Source organism: Pipistrellus kuhlii, unplaced genomic scaffold, assembly GCF_014108245.1.
Source record: "Pipistrellus kuhlii isolate mPipKuh1 unplaced genomic scaffold, mPipKuh1.p scaffold_m20_p_4, whole genome shotgun sequence".
Lineage (NCBI taxonomy): Eukaryota > Metazoa > Chordata > Mammalia > Chiroptera > Vespertilionidae > Pipistrellus > Pipistrellus kuhlii.
In genome coordinates, this window is record NW_023425540.1 from 65,174,737 (window position 1) to 65,190,416 (window position 15,680).

Here is a 15,680-nt window from a genome sequence, read left to right on the forward strand (position 1 = left end):
TAATATATATATTTATATATATATATGTGTGTGTGTGTGTGTGTGTGTGTGTGTGTGTGTGTGTATTATATGAAAGAAAGGAAGGAAGGAAGAGAAAGAAAACTTCAGATTAAAATGGTTTCACTGGTGAACTCTATCAAACATTTAAGAAAAAAATACCAATCCTTTCTAATCTTACAGAAAGTCAGAAAAGAGAGATGTAAGGAACATTTTCTAATCTATTTTTATTAGCCTGATATCAAAACCAGATAAATATACTTTTTAAAAATGTAGAAAAAGAAGCCAAAGCATTTTAACAAAATGTTGGCAAACTGAACCTGGCAAGACAAAGAATAATACATTATGACTCAGTGGGGGTTATTCTAGGAACTGAAGGTTGATTTTCACCATTTTTAAAGCATTCAATGTAATGTACCACAATAACACACACACACACAAAAAAAAAAAAAAAAAAAAACAAAAAAACCCCACAGTGTATGATTATATTAATGGATTTAGTAAAAGCATTTGACAAAACTTAATACCTATTCGTGAATAAAAACTTTCAGCCAACAAGAAAAAAAGGAAACATTTTTAACATGATAAAGGGCATCTTAGAAAAGCTTGCAGCTAATATTCCAAAGCATGATGAAAGATTTACTGCCTTCCCTAAAATTGGAGCAGGACAAGGATGTCCCTCTCATTGCTGCAGTTCAAATTGTAATGAAAGTCCTAACCAGTATAATAAGACAAGGACAAGCAATAAAAGGCCTGCAGATTGGGAAAAAATAGTAAAATTGTCTTTCAGATGACATGATTGTGTGCACAGAAAATCCTAAGGAGTCTACAGAATAAGCTACAAGAACTAGTAAGTGAATTGTGTAAGGTCTCAGGATACCATGTTAATAAATAATAAATTGCATTTCTATATATTAGCAGTGAATAATTGGAAATTTTATAATAGCCATAAAAAAATCATAGACTACTAAGGAACAAATTTAATAAAGTACATGTAAGGCACTCTGAAAATTTTAAGACAAAAAACAAAATAAAACACTGCTGAGATAAATTGAAGACTTAAAAAACATTTTTAATTGCAAATGTAATAGCAAATCAAGATGTGAATTGTCCCAAATTGATATGTAGTGTCAATATAATCCCAAAGTCTTGACAGAATTTTATTCTTTTTAAGAAATTAGCATACTGATTTTAAAATGCATATAGACATTCAAAGGACATAGAAAAACCAGAGTAATTTTGGAAAAAAGAAACAAGTTGGAGGATTTATAGCCCTTAAGTTCAAAGTTTGCTGCAAAATTGCAGAAATCAAGACAGTTGTATTGGTGTAAAGATAAATTCACAGATCAATGGAATAGAATAGAGTCTGAAAATAGACCCATACATGTATGACCGATTGATTTTTGACAAAGTTCCCAAGGTAATTCAGTGGAAAATGGATAGTATTTTCAACAAGTGACCCCAGAACAACTGAATATTTGTGTGAATCTGGTGGTTAATTTTATGTGTCCACTTGGCTGGGCCATCATGCTCTTGAGATCCAGTATTAAGGATAAAATACTTTAATGGCAAAGTGAGAATAAGGGTCTCTACTCTGGCTCTTTGTCAAGGTGACCCTAAAGGATCCTTACTATTTTACTTTTGTTAAATCACAGAGTATGTTTCTGTAATCTGTGCCACTACAAACCATAAAAATTGTAGTAGTTAGGAAATCCCTTTCTCTGAAAACCATTGTTTGCTAGTTTGGCTTAACTCAAAATAATGTCAAAGATTGTAACTCTAAGCCTATTAATATGAGGATATTTCTTCCAAAGCAAGGCTTTGTTTATTGTGTCCAGGCTTGCAGGGTAACTTTACAGAGAAAAGTGTGTGTGTGTGTGTGTGTGTGTGTGTGTGTGTGTGTGTATGTGTGTGTGTGTGTTTTCATTCCTAATCCCTTAAACTTCAGGTTCTAGAAGACTAAGACATCAAACCATTTTTTTTCAAACTACAAATGTTCATTAGGCCTTCTTCACCTTTAATATAAATGTTTTTAATCAATTGGACTACCATGAGAACTCAGGGAGTGGAACTCTAGCTGGGTGAGAAAGAAGACAAATCTCTGTGCAGAGGAGTCGTGGTCAGGGAGGGGAAAGATTTAGAAGGCAAATGGCAACAGGAGGAAATTCAATAGCTAGAGTGAAATAAATGGGGTGGAAGAAAGAGGTGGGCTGAAATGTGGAATGCAAGCTTGACCTTCTCTGGGGCCCCTGCTTCCCACAAGGTAGACAACTTCTCATGTGGAACTACAAACACCCTCCTCCTGAAGGGAGAGCTGCCCAGCACAACTGCACCAGAGTGAAGTTTACTGAGAATAAGTCATTAGTAGCTAAAGTTTAAATATTATGCTTCTCAAGAAATTAGTCTAGAAGGGGGAAATTCCAAGACAATTACAAATTAGTAAAAAGAAAAAAATAGTCCAGCCAGTGTGGCTCAGTGGTTGAGCATGGGTCTATGAAATCTGGAGGTCATGGTTCAATTCCTAGTCAGGGCGTATGCTCATGTTCCGGACTCAATCACTGGAGGCAGCAGATCAATGATGATAGAGAATGGAAGGAAGGAAGGAAGGAAGGAAGGAAGGAAGGAAGGAAGGAAGGAAGGAAGGAAGGAAGGAAGGAAGATATATATATATATATATATATATATATATATATATATATATATATATATTTTATGTGTAATCATCTTAATTTTTTTAGTACTACAAAAAATATACAACTTTTATTAATGAAAAATCAATCTCCTCACCCCTACTAAATAAAAGTTAAACAAACATACAAAGATTGTATAAGTTTGAAGGAATTCCAAAGTATTTACCTTGGACAGGATTCCATACTGCTGGGTCCAGGCTTGCTATAATGTACTTTCTTAAATGTGCCCACAGCCAAGAATCTCTTCCCTCTTGCTCTAAATGGAAATAAATACTTGATCCCAGTTGATCCTAAAAACATATTTGGGCAAGAATTAACAGTTCTAATGCCAACCAATAATTAACTGAAATACTTAGAGTTGGAGATGGATGTTTTGTTTTGTTCTTTTGTATAGGAACTATAATATTTAGAGATTCAGATATGAATATGAGAGTCCAAAAGAGGTCAACTTATGACTAATATGAAGAATTACTACTTACAAAGCAGGTAGTGACTTAAGTAACGTACAGCCCTCCATTGAGAGAAATTGATGGGCACCAGTTAGAATGGATAAACAGAGGCATGTCTCATTCTTTCTGATTGCCTTTTAGGAGAACAGCTGTGCCCCTTTCTTCCTTGGACATGCCTTGGTCTCTCCATTAGACATGGAATACCCATTAGATAGGCAAATCTTGTGCTTACATTCTGAAAGTATGGGGTTTAAGATGCTAAGAGTCAATGGTTTCTACAGACCTGCATTAGCTAGATGTTTCAGGGAGCTCAGAAGAGAATTCTAACAATTCCAAAAAAGTCATGTTTAATGGAATGTTGCCTCATGAGTATTTATCTCTTAGAAATATTTAAGATATTAGCTAACATGAGGCCTCTGCTTTTACTCACTACTTGACATTTCATATGTTTATCTAAAGGAGTTGTCTCTGAATAACCCATGCCCTGGAATATTCTCTAAATTCTTAAACAATGATCTGTGCCCCTCATTTGTCATTGAATATATACTACTCTATAGGATTCTCCATGTTTATCTAAGGAGTTGTCTCTGAATAACCCATGCCCTAGAATATTCTCTAAATTCTTAAACAATGATCTGTGCCCCTCATTTGTCATTTAATATATACTACTCTATAGGGTCCTTCCTTCCTTTCTTCTCCCTCCCTCCTTCTTTTCTTCATTCTCTTTCCTTCTCCTTACAGTTTCCCCTTCTTTTTTTCCTAAAATTTGTTAGCCACTTATTCTGTGTGAACATTTGTTCTAATCTCTTTTCAGTCAGTTTTCTAATTTAATCTTCATAACAACTCTATTATCTATCCTCTCCCAATTAGATTCCTTAGTTCTTGTGATAAAGACTGCCTTATTCCACTTTGGATCCTAGGTACCTAATACTCAAATGCTTCCAAAGGAATACCACTTTGACCAAAATCTACATACAATTAAAGTGCACACTTATATTTGAGTGTGACTCACTCTAGTACACTTGAACAATTAATTTTGTCATTCTTATTTCAATTAGGACTATATCCTAGATTTGTAATAATCGTCATGCATGGCAGGTCCTAGAGCAAACAAAAAAACATTTAGATAAATGATAGATAGATGATAGATAGATAGATAGATAGATAGATAGATAGATAGATAGATAGATAGAAAATAAAGAAGGAGAGAGAAAAAAGAGCGAGACAGGAAGAGGGAGGTGAGGGAAGAGAGAAGAAAGGAGGACTGCCATATTGCCTTATATTTTTTATTAAACTGTAAAACATACCTCTGTTTTGTATGCCTCTCCCACTCCTCTATTCTTTTAAATCATCCAAGAAAAGAGTATTAATTTCTTGAAGAATACTTTTCAAAGTAATTGCATAAAAACATTCATATTCTCAGAAAGAGAAAAGGGTAGTTGATAGGTAAAGGGAGGACATTTCTTAAACCCTAATCAGCAACCATGAAAGGCCATTTCCTCAAAATTGTAACTTATTTCAAAAAATGGCTCTCCCTTTACACACCATTTACTACTTTACTATTAAATCTGTTTGTATCTGACCTAAGCCCTTGAATCCCAAAAGCTGGGACTTGAACCCTTGGCTTCAGAACCCATCAGTGACCTACATGCTCATAATGGGAAGTGAAGGGGGAAGGTCCAACCCCAGAGCCCACAGGAACAAGGCCCAGGTCTCCCCATGCTCACGAGGCTGCTGATCCCACTCTACGGGAATGTGGAAGACAGCAACTTTCCTGGAGAGAGACTCCAAGTTGTACGTTTAGGTAATGCAATCCAAGCCAAGTTTCCTTACTGGCCAGGGAGAGAGCCAAGGAAATTTCTGTCAGTTCCACAGCTCTTCTTGAACTCTTTAGTCACCAGAAATCAGAAATTACCACAATAAAAAATTATCTAGGAAAATGCACAGAGTACTAAAATGTTATTAACAGCTGTCCTTTGAGGACCTACTACATGCCAACAATTAAGCAACTTTAAGCTTTTCTCACTATTACAACAACCATAAACAATATTGAATGGACAAGGATATGAGCACTCAGACACTAAATAACTTCCTGAGTGGCAGAAGCAGGATTCGAGCCCACGTCTATCTCAGTGTTTCTCAACAAAAGCCAGTTTTGCCCCCTGGGGAACAGTAACTAACGTCTGGAGACATCTGTGGTTACCGAGCCTAGAAGGCGTGCTACTGGCATCTAGTGGGTAGAGGGTAGGGATCCTGCCGCACATCCTGCCAGGCACAGGGCTGCCCCCCCACACAGAACTATCCAGCCCGAGATGTCAGTGGTGCACAAGCCAAGAATTCCTCGTCCACCTGATTCTAAGGCTGGCATTATTGCTTTGCAAACCATCCAGCATCTGGATAGACATGGAGACACAGATGAGACTGTGATGGCATGGCTGGGGGCAAAAGAGGATGAAGGCGAGTTGTTGGCTTGAAGTAGAGATTTCCATTCATTTGTTTTGGAGGAGGGGGGATGAGCAAGGAACAGAATTCAAGCCAATAACTTCCTATCATTTAAATTAACGGCTCCCTTTGTCGACTGGTGAATATCACCCAACATGATAGAAGACATAGGAGGCCCTGCCAATGGGTCTGGAGGAAGCCAAGCATTCCAGTCTAGGGAACCTTTCGCTCCTGCTGCCTCTGACCATCGTCTGCCTGCCCTGAGACTGACAGAGGAGCCAAGGCAGCCCATTAGGCACACTTATCTCAGCATGCCGAGGCTGGCTGGGAACGAGCTCTGCTGATGTCTGCTTCATCATGGGACTGGCCTTTGGCTGTCAGCACCTGGAGCGGGGCCAGCGGGGGCGGGGTGGAGTGGCTGGTACCAAACACCCAGGCCTGCTCTTGTCCTCCCCCTACTAATACATGACTTTCTGGGCGCTGCCAACTCACGGATCATGGATTCCCTGTCAGCAGGACAGCCATTTTTCTCTGCCTGATGGGAGCAGGAAACACAGGAAGCTTTCTTGGATTGTAGTTTAGTGTAAATGCTCTCTCGCACATTTTCTCCATCATGAAGCCGTCATAAATCAATCCACTAAACAACCTCTTTATCCCTTGGTGAAGGTTTCTACAACCCCTCCTGGAACTGGGCTGTGCTGGGAGAATTGCACAGGGAATTTACCATGAGCCTTCAACCTTTCCCAGCACGCCTTCCCTTTTGCTCCCAGGGTAAGATGCAGCTTTATCCAGCCCCCTTCCTTGCTCTCCCGCGTGACCCCGCAGACCCCTGTCTGTCCCCAGAAGACCACTCACCTTTCTGTATCTAGTTGCTCTCCCATCTGGCCTGTGAGCTGGCTGGGGACTCTCTTATCCATAAGTTGTACTCTCAACATTTAACAATGAACCTGGTTCTGATAAGTGGACCAGATTATATCAGTGAAATAAATGGGAGTGATGTCCAGACAGATAACTGTGTAGCAGTTATCTTACTGCATCGTCATTTTTAGGTGTCTGGCTCCTCTACAGAACAGAAAGCCCCTTGAAGCTTTTTGTGCTCCTTTGTAGTCCCAATGCCTGGTACATACTAGTAACAGGGGCTAAAATGGTTGAATGAGTGAACAGAATAAATTGAAGCAATTAATGAATCTAGGTTTGAGACTGCCTTTATATTTGACTTCCTACATCAAAACAAAGCACAAGATGTTACCCAAACTATATGGTTGTCAAAAGTCATAGGACTATATGCAAAGGAGGGTGATTTTACTATATATAACCTAACTTAATTTTTTTTTAAAAAATGTTTATATGATTTATTGATTTGAAAGAGAGAGGGGGGGGGGCCGGGGGAGAGAAAGAGAGAGAGACAGAGACATCAATTAGCTGCCTCCTGCACACTTAGTACTGGGGATCAAGCCTGAAACTCGGGGGTGTGCCCTGACCGGGAATCCAACTGGTGACCTCCTGGTGCATGGCTCATTGCTAAACTACTGAGCCACAGTGACCAGGCTAACCTAAATTTTAAAAATAAAAAAGCATATTAAAAATGTACCAGGAAAAATGAATTCATTTTCTCTAATATATAATTGCAGGCATTATAAAATTTTAAATCAATTTTCTCTCTTTAAAATGTTTTAAAAAAAGAAAGATGTAGCTATCATCAACAAATCAACAAATGACAAGTGCTGGTGAGGATGTGGAGAAAAAGGAACCCTCCTGCACTGCTGGTGGGAATGCAGACTGGTGCAGCCACTGTGGAGAACAGTATGGTGTTTCCTCAAAAAACTAAAAATGGAACTCCCATTTGATCCAGTAATCCCACTTCTAGGAATATATCCCAAGAAACCAGAAATACAAATCAGAAAGGATATATGCATCCCTATGTTCATAACAGCACAATTTGCACTAGTTAAGATTTGGAAACAGCCTAAGTGCCCATCAGCAGATGAGTGAATTAGAAAACTGTGGTACATCTACACAATGGAATAGTATGCTGCTATAAAAAAAGAAAGACTTCTTACCATTTGCAAAAGCATGAATGGACTTAGAGAGCATTATGCTAAGTGAAATAAGGCAGTCGGAGAAAGATAAATATCACATGATCTCATTGTGGAATTTAATGAATAACATAAACTGATGAACAAAAATAGAGCCAGAGACATAGTATGGAACTGACTATCAAACTTCAGAGTGAAGGCTGGCGGGTAAGAGATCAATCAAAGGACTATGTATGCATGTATTGATATATAAGCATAACCAATGGACACAGACACTAGGAGGGTGACGGCATGTGCTGGGGGTTGGGGGTGGCTGGGGAGAGGTCAATGGGGGGGGAGGGAAGGAGACATATGTAATACTGTATATAATACTTTAAACAATAAAGAATTAAAAAATAAAACTGATCCCCTCACCCCCCCCCCAAAAAAAAGTGCTTGTTATTATAGAAGCAGTACTTCACTAGCAGAGAAAAGGGAACATTTCATAGCTCATGATATACATGAGCTTGTGTATGTCAATGTAATCTTGACATACACAAGCTCATAATAAACATGAAGCATTCCCAGTTCCTTAAGGCAACGTTCAGCTGCGGATATGTCTTCTGAGAGTAAATGGGTTTTGCTTGTTTTTTTAGCAGAATGTCATTTTTTAGATTAAAAAAAAATGATGTGTGTTAGGATTCCTTTGTGTTTTCCCTGGGGAATTTATCTACTCTAGGCCAGCATATGACATCATAAAATAGCACACCTGAGCTGACAGGAGCAGCATCCTAGGGACATACAGAGTTAACAGGATATTTTCTAAATTAAAAATATTTTATAAAATTCAAAAAAATCCCCAATTTTACAATGGTAAAAAAATAAAAATAAAAATAAATGTATAAGCAGGGGCACCAGAGGTCATATCTTTGGTAAAAAGCAACAGAATTGGCACAGCCCTTCTTGCAGTCTTCTGTGACCCTCTCAGCTCATGCCAGAATCGCCCATCTGTAAATCCTACTGGCACTTTCTGTGTGTTTATATCTGTTGAGACTGAGATCATCAGCCTGAGGCAGATTTTATCTAGGCCACGTGTAGAATGAATATAGTACTAGTTTGTGTGTGGGTGTGTGTTATTTTGTTTGACTTGCAGGTTTGTAATTTGTTAACATTTCCAAAATTGGCAAACTTCCTGTGCATATCCAGTGTTCTCATTTCTCTTGAGAAATCAGAAAATTCTGGTGATGACCAATCCATAAGCTGCCAGAGCCAAGTGGTGGCTGCTTTCTGTAGAAAGAGACTGTGCCCTCGCGTTTGTGTGTCTCCACAATCATTTGTGGTGCCCTCTCTGGCCTGGGGACTTAGAACATGTGACCCCGGACACACAGGAACAGCCTGGTAGAGGCCATACTGGTGCAGACTCACTTGGTGTGGATGAACAGGCCAAGGCAATGGCTGAGAGCCTGCAGACAGTGTTGGGCCAACGAACGTGGTTGTGAGTACAGCTGAAGCCACAAAGTGGAGGGAAGGCTCACAGGCTTAGAGAATCAGGACATTTTCATGGAGATTGCAGATGACCGTAGGATGGTCTAGCTGAGAATGGACAAGTATTCCTCAAAAGGGAGCGATGGCAATTGCTGTCATTAATGCTATGCTGGTATCATCTGGGCCCCACAGGTCATGACCTCTGCCAGGCTATGTTGCGGCTATTTCCTTCTACAAAGGAACCAGAACCACATGGAAGCAGGGGGTCCCATAAGAGTCATTACATCAAGGGGTACAGGTGCTCATCAATGTCATCACTCTCTTCTGAGGCGGAGTCAGGGGCTCTGGCTTCAGAAACCTTCACCGAGACCTCATTTTTATAATCACTCACATCCTATCTTATACTGGCTCTCAGTGTCTGTTTTGCATCTTCAGTAAGAGTGACTTTCCTGTGGGTGAGTGAAATGCCTTACATTTCAATTATTGCCTTCTATGGCAAACTACTGTGTGTTCCTCAAACAGCATGTTCCTTATTCTACACTGAAGCAGATCATCTTTAGTGCATAAGATTATAAAGACAGAATGGCTGAGTGATAATGGGGGTGGGGGGGTGCCTCCCTGGGGCCATGGGACAGTCAGCATGGATCCTGCTTTGTTCTGTGAGAGCTGGGATCTGTTTGACTCCTGCCAGGCTCCAGAGAGGAGACCCTTTGAGACGTATTATCCATATATCCGGAAGCATATATGGGAGTTCTCACCCAATTACACCTGAGAACTGGTACTGCATGGCTGCAATGTTCTCTAGGAGACTTTTGAAGCTAAAAGACTTCAGAGGATATGTCTTCTCCCTGAAGATTGCATGGTTTCAAACAACTCCCAGCCAACTATCAGAAGAGATTTGTTCCTCCACTCATACAGGTTTCTAACAGAAAAGAGCTCAAAGAGCCGTGGGAAGGAAGGTTCTTCCGTTGGTTTATCAGCCTTGCTGCCATTAGCATACACGCTGTCTGCTAATTATTCCCTAATTTGTGCTGTGCAAACATCTAACAATTCCCCCACCAACAGCTTTTCTAATTAGCAAGAGAATCGGTGGCAGATGTGAAATTCCTGGGATGCTGAATGTAAAAGTTAATTAATTTTTAAAACTTGGAAGCCTACAAAAAAAGCCCTTTCTGAGAAAACTTCATGTGATGTCCTCATTAACAGAGGCCCTGAAACAGCCTTTTCTTACTGTGCTACATACACCATTCCTGGACTCTTCTCTGGGTGGAAGCTATTGGGGACTTTATTCATTATGAAATCATTGTTTCAGCCGGACCGGGAGTTGGTTACTCTGACACCTTTGACCAAATGTCTCTGTCCTGACTCTGGTGATCAGCGGGACCCTACCCCTCCCACCTCAGGCAGTGTGAGAAAAACAATGAGGGCCTGGGTCTCTCCTTGGGGGCTTCATCTTATCTCACATCTAAAAGCTCCCAAGACCCCTGGAGTTCCTCTTGAGAATTTGTGCCTACCCCTTTGTGCAGCAGAATTGTCCCCCAAGATGCTCCAGTGTGAGCAGTCACTCTGGCCCCCCACTCCCTGTCTCCCGCCCCCCCCCCCCCCCGGGTTTAATAGGCCTCCTGCTTCAGGGACCAGCTGGGGACCTAACAATGACATCATCATCTTCAATCACCCCTACAGTGAAATTGCAAGAAACAAATTCCTATCTCCTGGTGACACACATTTCTCCTGGGAGGCAAAGGGGTGGTAACCCAGGTTCTTCCCGGGGCGGTCCCACTGACTCCATAGTCCCAAGAACACAGTTGAGATGGAGAGCCAGCTTGCTTACCCCCATTTTACTGAGGAAGACATTAGTATGGCTCAGAAAAGCCAAATCATTTACACAAAGTCAAACAGCTGAAAAATAGTGGAATCGGAATTTGATCCAAAGAATCTTCCAGAGATAGAAATTTCTAAATTCTTCTGGTGACCAGAATCTGGAGAATTTTTAATTTGTTTGTTTGTTTGTGATATATACAATATATGCGTGTATGTGTGTGTGTGTGTGTGTGTGTGTGTGTGTGTACTTTATAACCTCTAGGATCTGACTTGAAAATACCAGCTGTGCATTGCTGCAAGGAAACTGACTCCTAATACAGTATACACCCCCATCCTTTCACAGATAGTGACTCCTCTGCAGATGACTTAGTTTTGCTGGAGAAGCTACACTCTCTAAGGACAAGTGTCTTCATGGGCCCCAGCACCGCAATAGCCTGAGCGCCCTCTGCCAGGCACAGCGCAAGTGCTGATGGGAGTTCTTTTTCACCCTTCACAGACACCTGTGGTTCTCGCACCCTCGTACGGATGAGGAAATAGGCCCGGCGTTTCAGTAATGCCCTGGTAGGCGGCAGAGCTGGCACTCAGGCCCAGGTGGTTGAATGGGGAGCTCGTGCCATTCATTACTGGTGAGACATGGCCCCAAATGGGAGCTCCTATTTGAGTCTTCGAAGGGAAAGAGTGAGCCTATTTATCAACGGAGGCTTCACCTTCTCCGGAAAACAGGGCGAGCTGCAGCCTGTACAGGAGTCCGGAGTGAGAGTGGTCACCAGAGGGAGACAGAGCTTGAGGTATCGCAGGCTCTTCTGCTTCTGCAAGGAACTCTGCAGAGCTCCGTTTTGGTTTAATTTCTGCTGCTGCTGCTGCTGCTGCTGCTTCTGCTTCTGCCTCTTGTTCTCCTCCCTCTCCTCTTCCTCCTCTTTTCTCCACTTTGGTATCAGGAATTTTGTCCAGTCTCATGGAATGAGGTGAGAAGCGTCCCACTTTTCTTTGCTCTGGAATAGTTTTTGAAACAAGAGAGATCTTTTGGTAAGATCTCTCTTCAAACCACCGGGGCTCTGCCCATGTTTTCAAATATTCCAAAATTCTTTGTAGGTTCACGTGCTTACTTCTTAATTTTATTTTTTTAATAATTTTATTGATTGTTTACAGAGAGGAAGAGAGAGGGATAGATAATTAGAAACATCGATGAGAGAGAAACATCGATCAGCTGCCTCTTGCACACTCCCTACTGGGGATGTGCTCGCAACCAATGTACATTGATTGGAATTGAACCTGGGGCTTTTCAGTCCGCAGGCCGATGCTCTACCCACTGAGCCAAACCGGTTTCAGCTACTTCTTAAGTTTAATCGTGAATGTATTTTGGATATGTTCTCTAAGAGCCTAGAGCTTTATATAAAAGGCTTCCTGGTGAAAATACTTAGGCAGAATTGTAGTGTAGAAAATAGAGAAGAGCATCTGCCAAGAGTGGGGAATGGTGAACGTCGGGCTCCAGACAACAAGGAGTTTGGACAAAAAGTAATGGCTGTCTAACCATAATTTGGCAAAATGTCTAGAAAAGGAGAATTTATAATCAGAAAAGACACAGAGGTCTTAACTCTATTCATCTCTCCCAGATGTTTTCTCTTATGAATATGGAACACAGTATTGAAGTGAAAAGAAAAGCCGCCCAATACTGTTGAAAACTTCCAGATTAGACATTCTATATTCAGATCGTCCTCTGCCTTCTGTTTTCTACATGGTCTTGGTCAATTGACAGTCTCACTGAGTTCCAGGACATTCATCTAATTTTTATGCCCCAGTTGCTAAGATACCTACAGAACAATCATCCATGGCCACCGTAGCATTTGCTATGTCCTAAGGGATACAGATCCTCTCACATGCCACCAATTGGTGTAGCTGTGCTTAGCTGGGTTGACAAGGATTCTGGGTCGTTCCCAGGACTAACAAAACTAAGCTCCATGATTGGTTAACTACCTGCCAAGAAGGAGTCTTTATTTGCCACTTTAATCCCAGATGGAGAAAGCACATGTGGCAGCTCAGTTTCCCACTTTATGAAGGGATGGCTTCCTCCTTCACAGATCACATGAGAATATCTACATGTGTGTCTTACCACTCCTAGTGGGCGGGAAGTAAGACAGCTCCAAGCATGCCTGTGGCATTGTGCTTTGAGCCAATGTTGAAAAGGTGTTACTCCATAGATATTTATAGGCCATCCTTTTTGTTTTATTTATGTATGTATGTATGTATGTATGTATGTATTTCCTCACCTGAGGATTTGTTTTTTATTTGAGAGGAAGAGAAACAGAGAGGAAGGAGAGAGAGAGAGACAAAGAGAAACATCTATCCCTTGCCTCCCATATGTGTCTCACTGGGGATGGAACCCCCACCTTTTCGTCTACGGGACTCTGCTCCAACCAACTGAGCCACCCACCTGGGTTAGGCCATCCTTTTTTATTTTTTTTAATGTATTTATTTATTTAATATATTTTATTTATTTATTTATTTATTTATTTACTTATTTATTTATTTATTTTACAGAGAGGAAGGGAGAAGGAGAGTTAGAAACATCAGTGAGAGAGAATCATTGATCAGCTGCCTCCTGCACACTCCCTACTAGGGATGTGCCCACAACCACAGTATATGCCCTTGGCCAGAATCAAACCTGGAACCTTTCAGTCCACAGGCTGACCCTCTATCCACTGAGCCAAACCGGTTAGGGCTAGGCCATCCTTTGTAAATGATCTCAACAGCAAACCTTTTCCTTCTGTCAGGACGTCCTCCTCGTGGCAATACTACGAAGCTCCTTACCAATGAAGACTTCCTGATCACACTAGGGGGACTAGGATCCGTTAGATAGACATTGATTTCTGGTTGCAATTATTTGACTCTGGTTAATTTTTCTCAGGTTATGAAAACAGGAAATAATAACTCAGACTAACAGTTGACTCCTCGGTGATGGGCGGATGGGAAGGCTTTATCTCTATCTGCTCGCCCTGTCGTTGTGACACCTTGCTGGAAAAGCCCACCCCAGCACAGAAGTGGAAGGTGGAAGATGGAATAAAGGAGTTGGGGCAGAAACAGCAGCCCGAGGTTCAAGAGGATGGGAGCTGCTGGGGAGCAGAGTTGCAACCCAGGGCAACCCCTCCACTTCCCATTGTGGCTGGTGGCCCCTTAGGGGCTGGAGACAGTCCTCTCATGAAGGATTATGGTATGGAGGCCTTCCCCAAGTCCTCCTCCAGCTCCTTCACTTTACTGATTACATGTGTAGTTGGTAGATTTTGATCATCCACTCTGTGCCAGACATCGGGGTACCTGGGGATTTTAAACATGAATTAGTCTGACTGCTGTGGCTCAGTGGTTGAGCGTCAATCTATGAACCAGGAGGTTACGGTGTGATTCCCAGTCAGGGCACATGCCCGGGGTTGCAGGCTCCATCCCCAGTGTGGGGCATGCAGCAAGGAGCTAATTAATGATTCTCCCTCATCATTGATGTTTCTATCTCTCTCCCCCTCTCTCTTCCTCTCTGAAATCAATAAAAATACATTTAAAAAATAAATAAATAAATAAAAATAAATTAGATCCCTCTTAGGAGTTCAGAGTTTAGAGAAGAAGGACACATATATGGTGGTAAGTTCTATGAAGGAGGGATGGTATCTTAAGGAACAAGTCCTTAATGCTGATATACTCATAGACTAGGAGCTGCACAAGAGATAACAAAGATATTTATTATGAGCTTTGGTTTTCCATAGTTATTAGATCATTGGATTCCCAAACAATTTTTATGACTCAAAAGCAAGTTTTAAAGGCACCCTCGCCAGCCTATCTAGTTTAATTCTCATTTGCTTCCTGACTCTTTAGATAAGTTGTAGCAATATTGCATTCACGTTTAGCTAAGTAAATATAATTTGCAGAAGTGCAGGTTTATAAGACCTGTTCATGATTTTGTCGGTGCTTCTTATTTCTGGTTTATTTATATGTTTATCTGAGGCCCCTTTCCCTCCATAAACAGAACTATTTGCTTTGCTGCCATTTCAATGTTTCCAGGGATATTTTTTGTTTTACCACCAGCTGTTTATCAGTAGGCAAGCACCTGCACTGGAGTATACCATTCTCTGCAGTCCCATTTAACTACTTAGCTCTCAAATCTTAAAACAACGTAACTCCTTTGTACCTGGTGGAATTTTTCAGGTAAATGAAAGGGTTGATCTCTCAGTCCTTACTTTGCTTCAAACCCATATTTTAGACCCAGTTCACGGCTTTTCATCCTGCTTATCTGATTTTGTATAAAAGCCAATGCCAGTAACCAGAATTGATGAAGTTATAATCCAAATTGTAGAAACCTGCTTAAAGGGAATCGGGAATTTTCTCCACACCAGCTAAATGGTTTTAACACTGGCGAGCAATCTGGTGTGAGCCTCACTGCAAGCCACTGGAGGCAAGGCCCTATGCACCCGCTGCGCCTCCCCCGTCCCTCCAGCCATGCCCCCCCCACTGCTGCTCCACAGTCCAAGTGCACACCTGCTTCAGAGCCTGGCTTTACCGACCCTTCTGTTCAGAACTCTCTTCCTGTAGGTATCCCCCCGGGCTTGTCTCCTATACTTCACTCAGTTCCCTTCCCAAATGCCATTTCTCAGAGAAGCCTTCCCTGACAGAGACAGAAAGACAGACACACAGAGAGAGACACACAGAGAGAAAGACCAAGAGAGAGAGAGACAGAAAGACAGAGACACACAGAGATGAAGCTTTCCTTCTGTCAAAAATAGTGTCCATCACTGCATAGC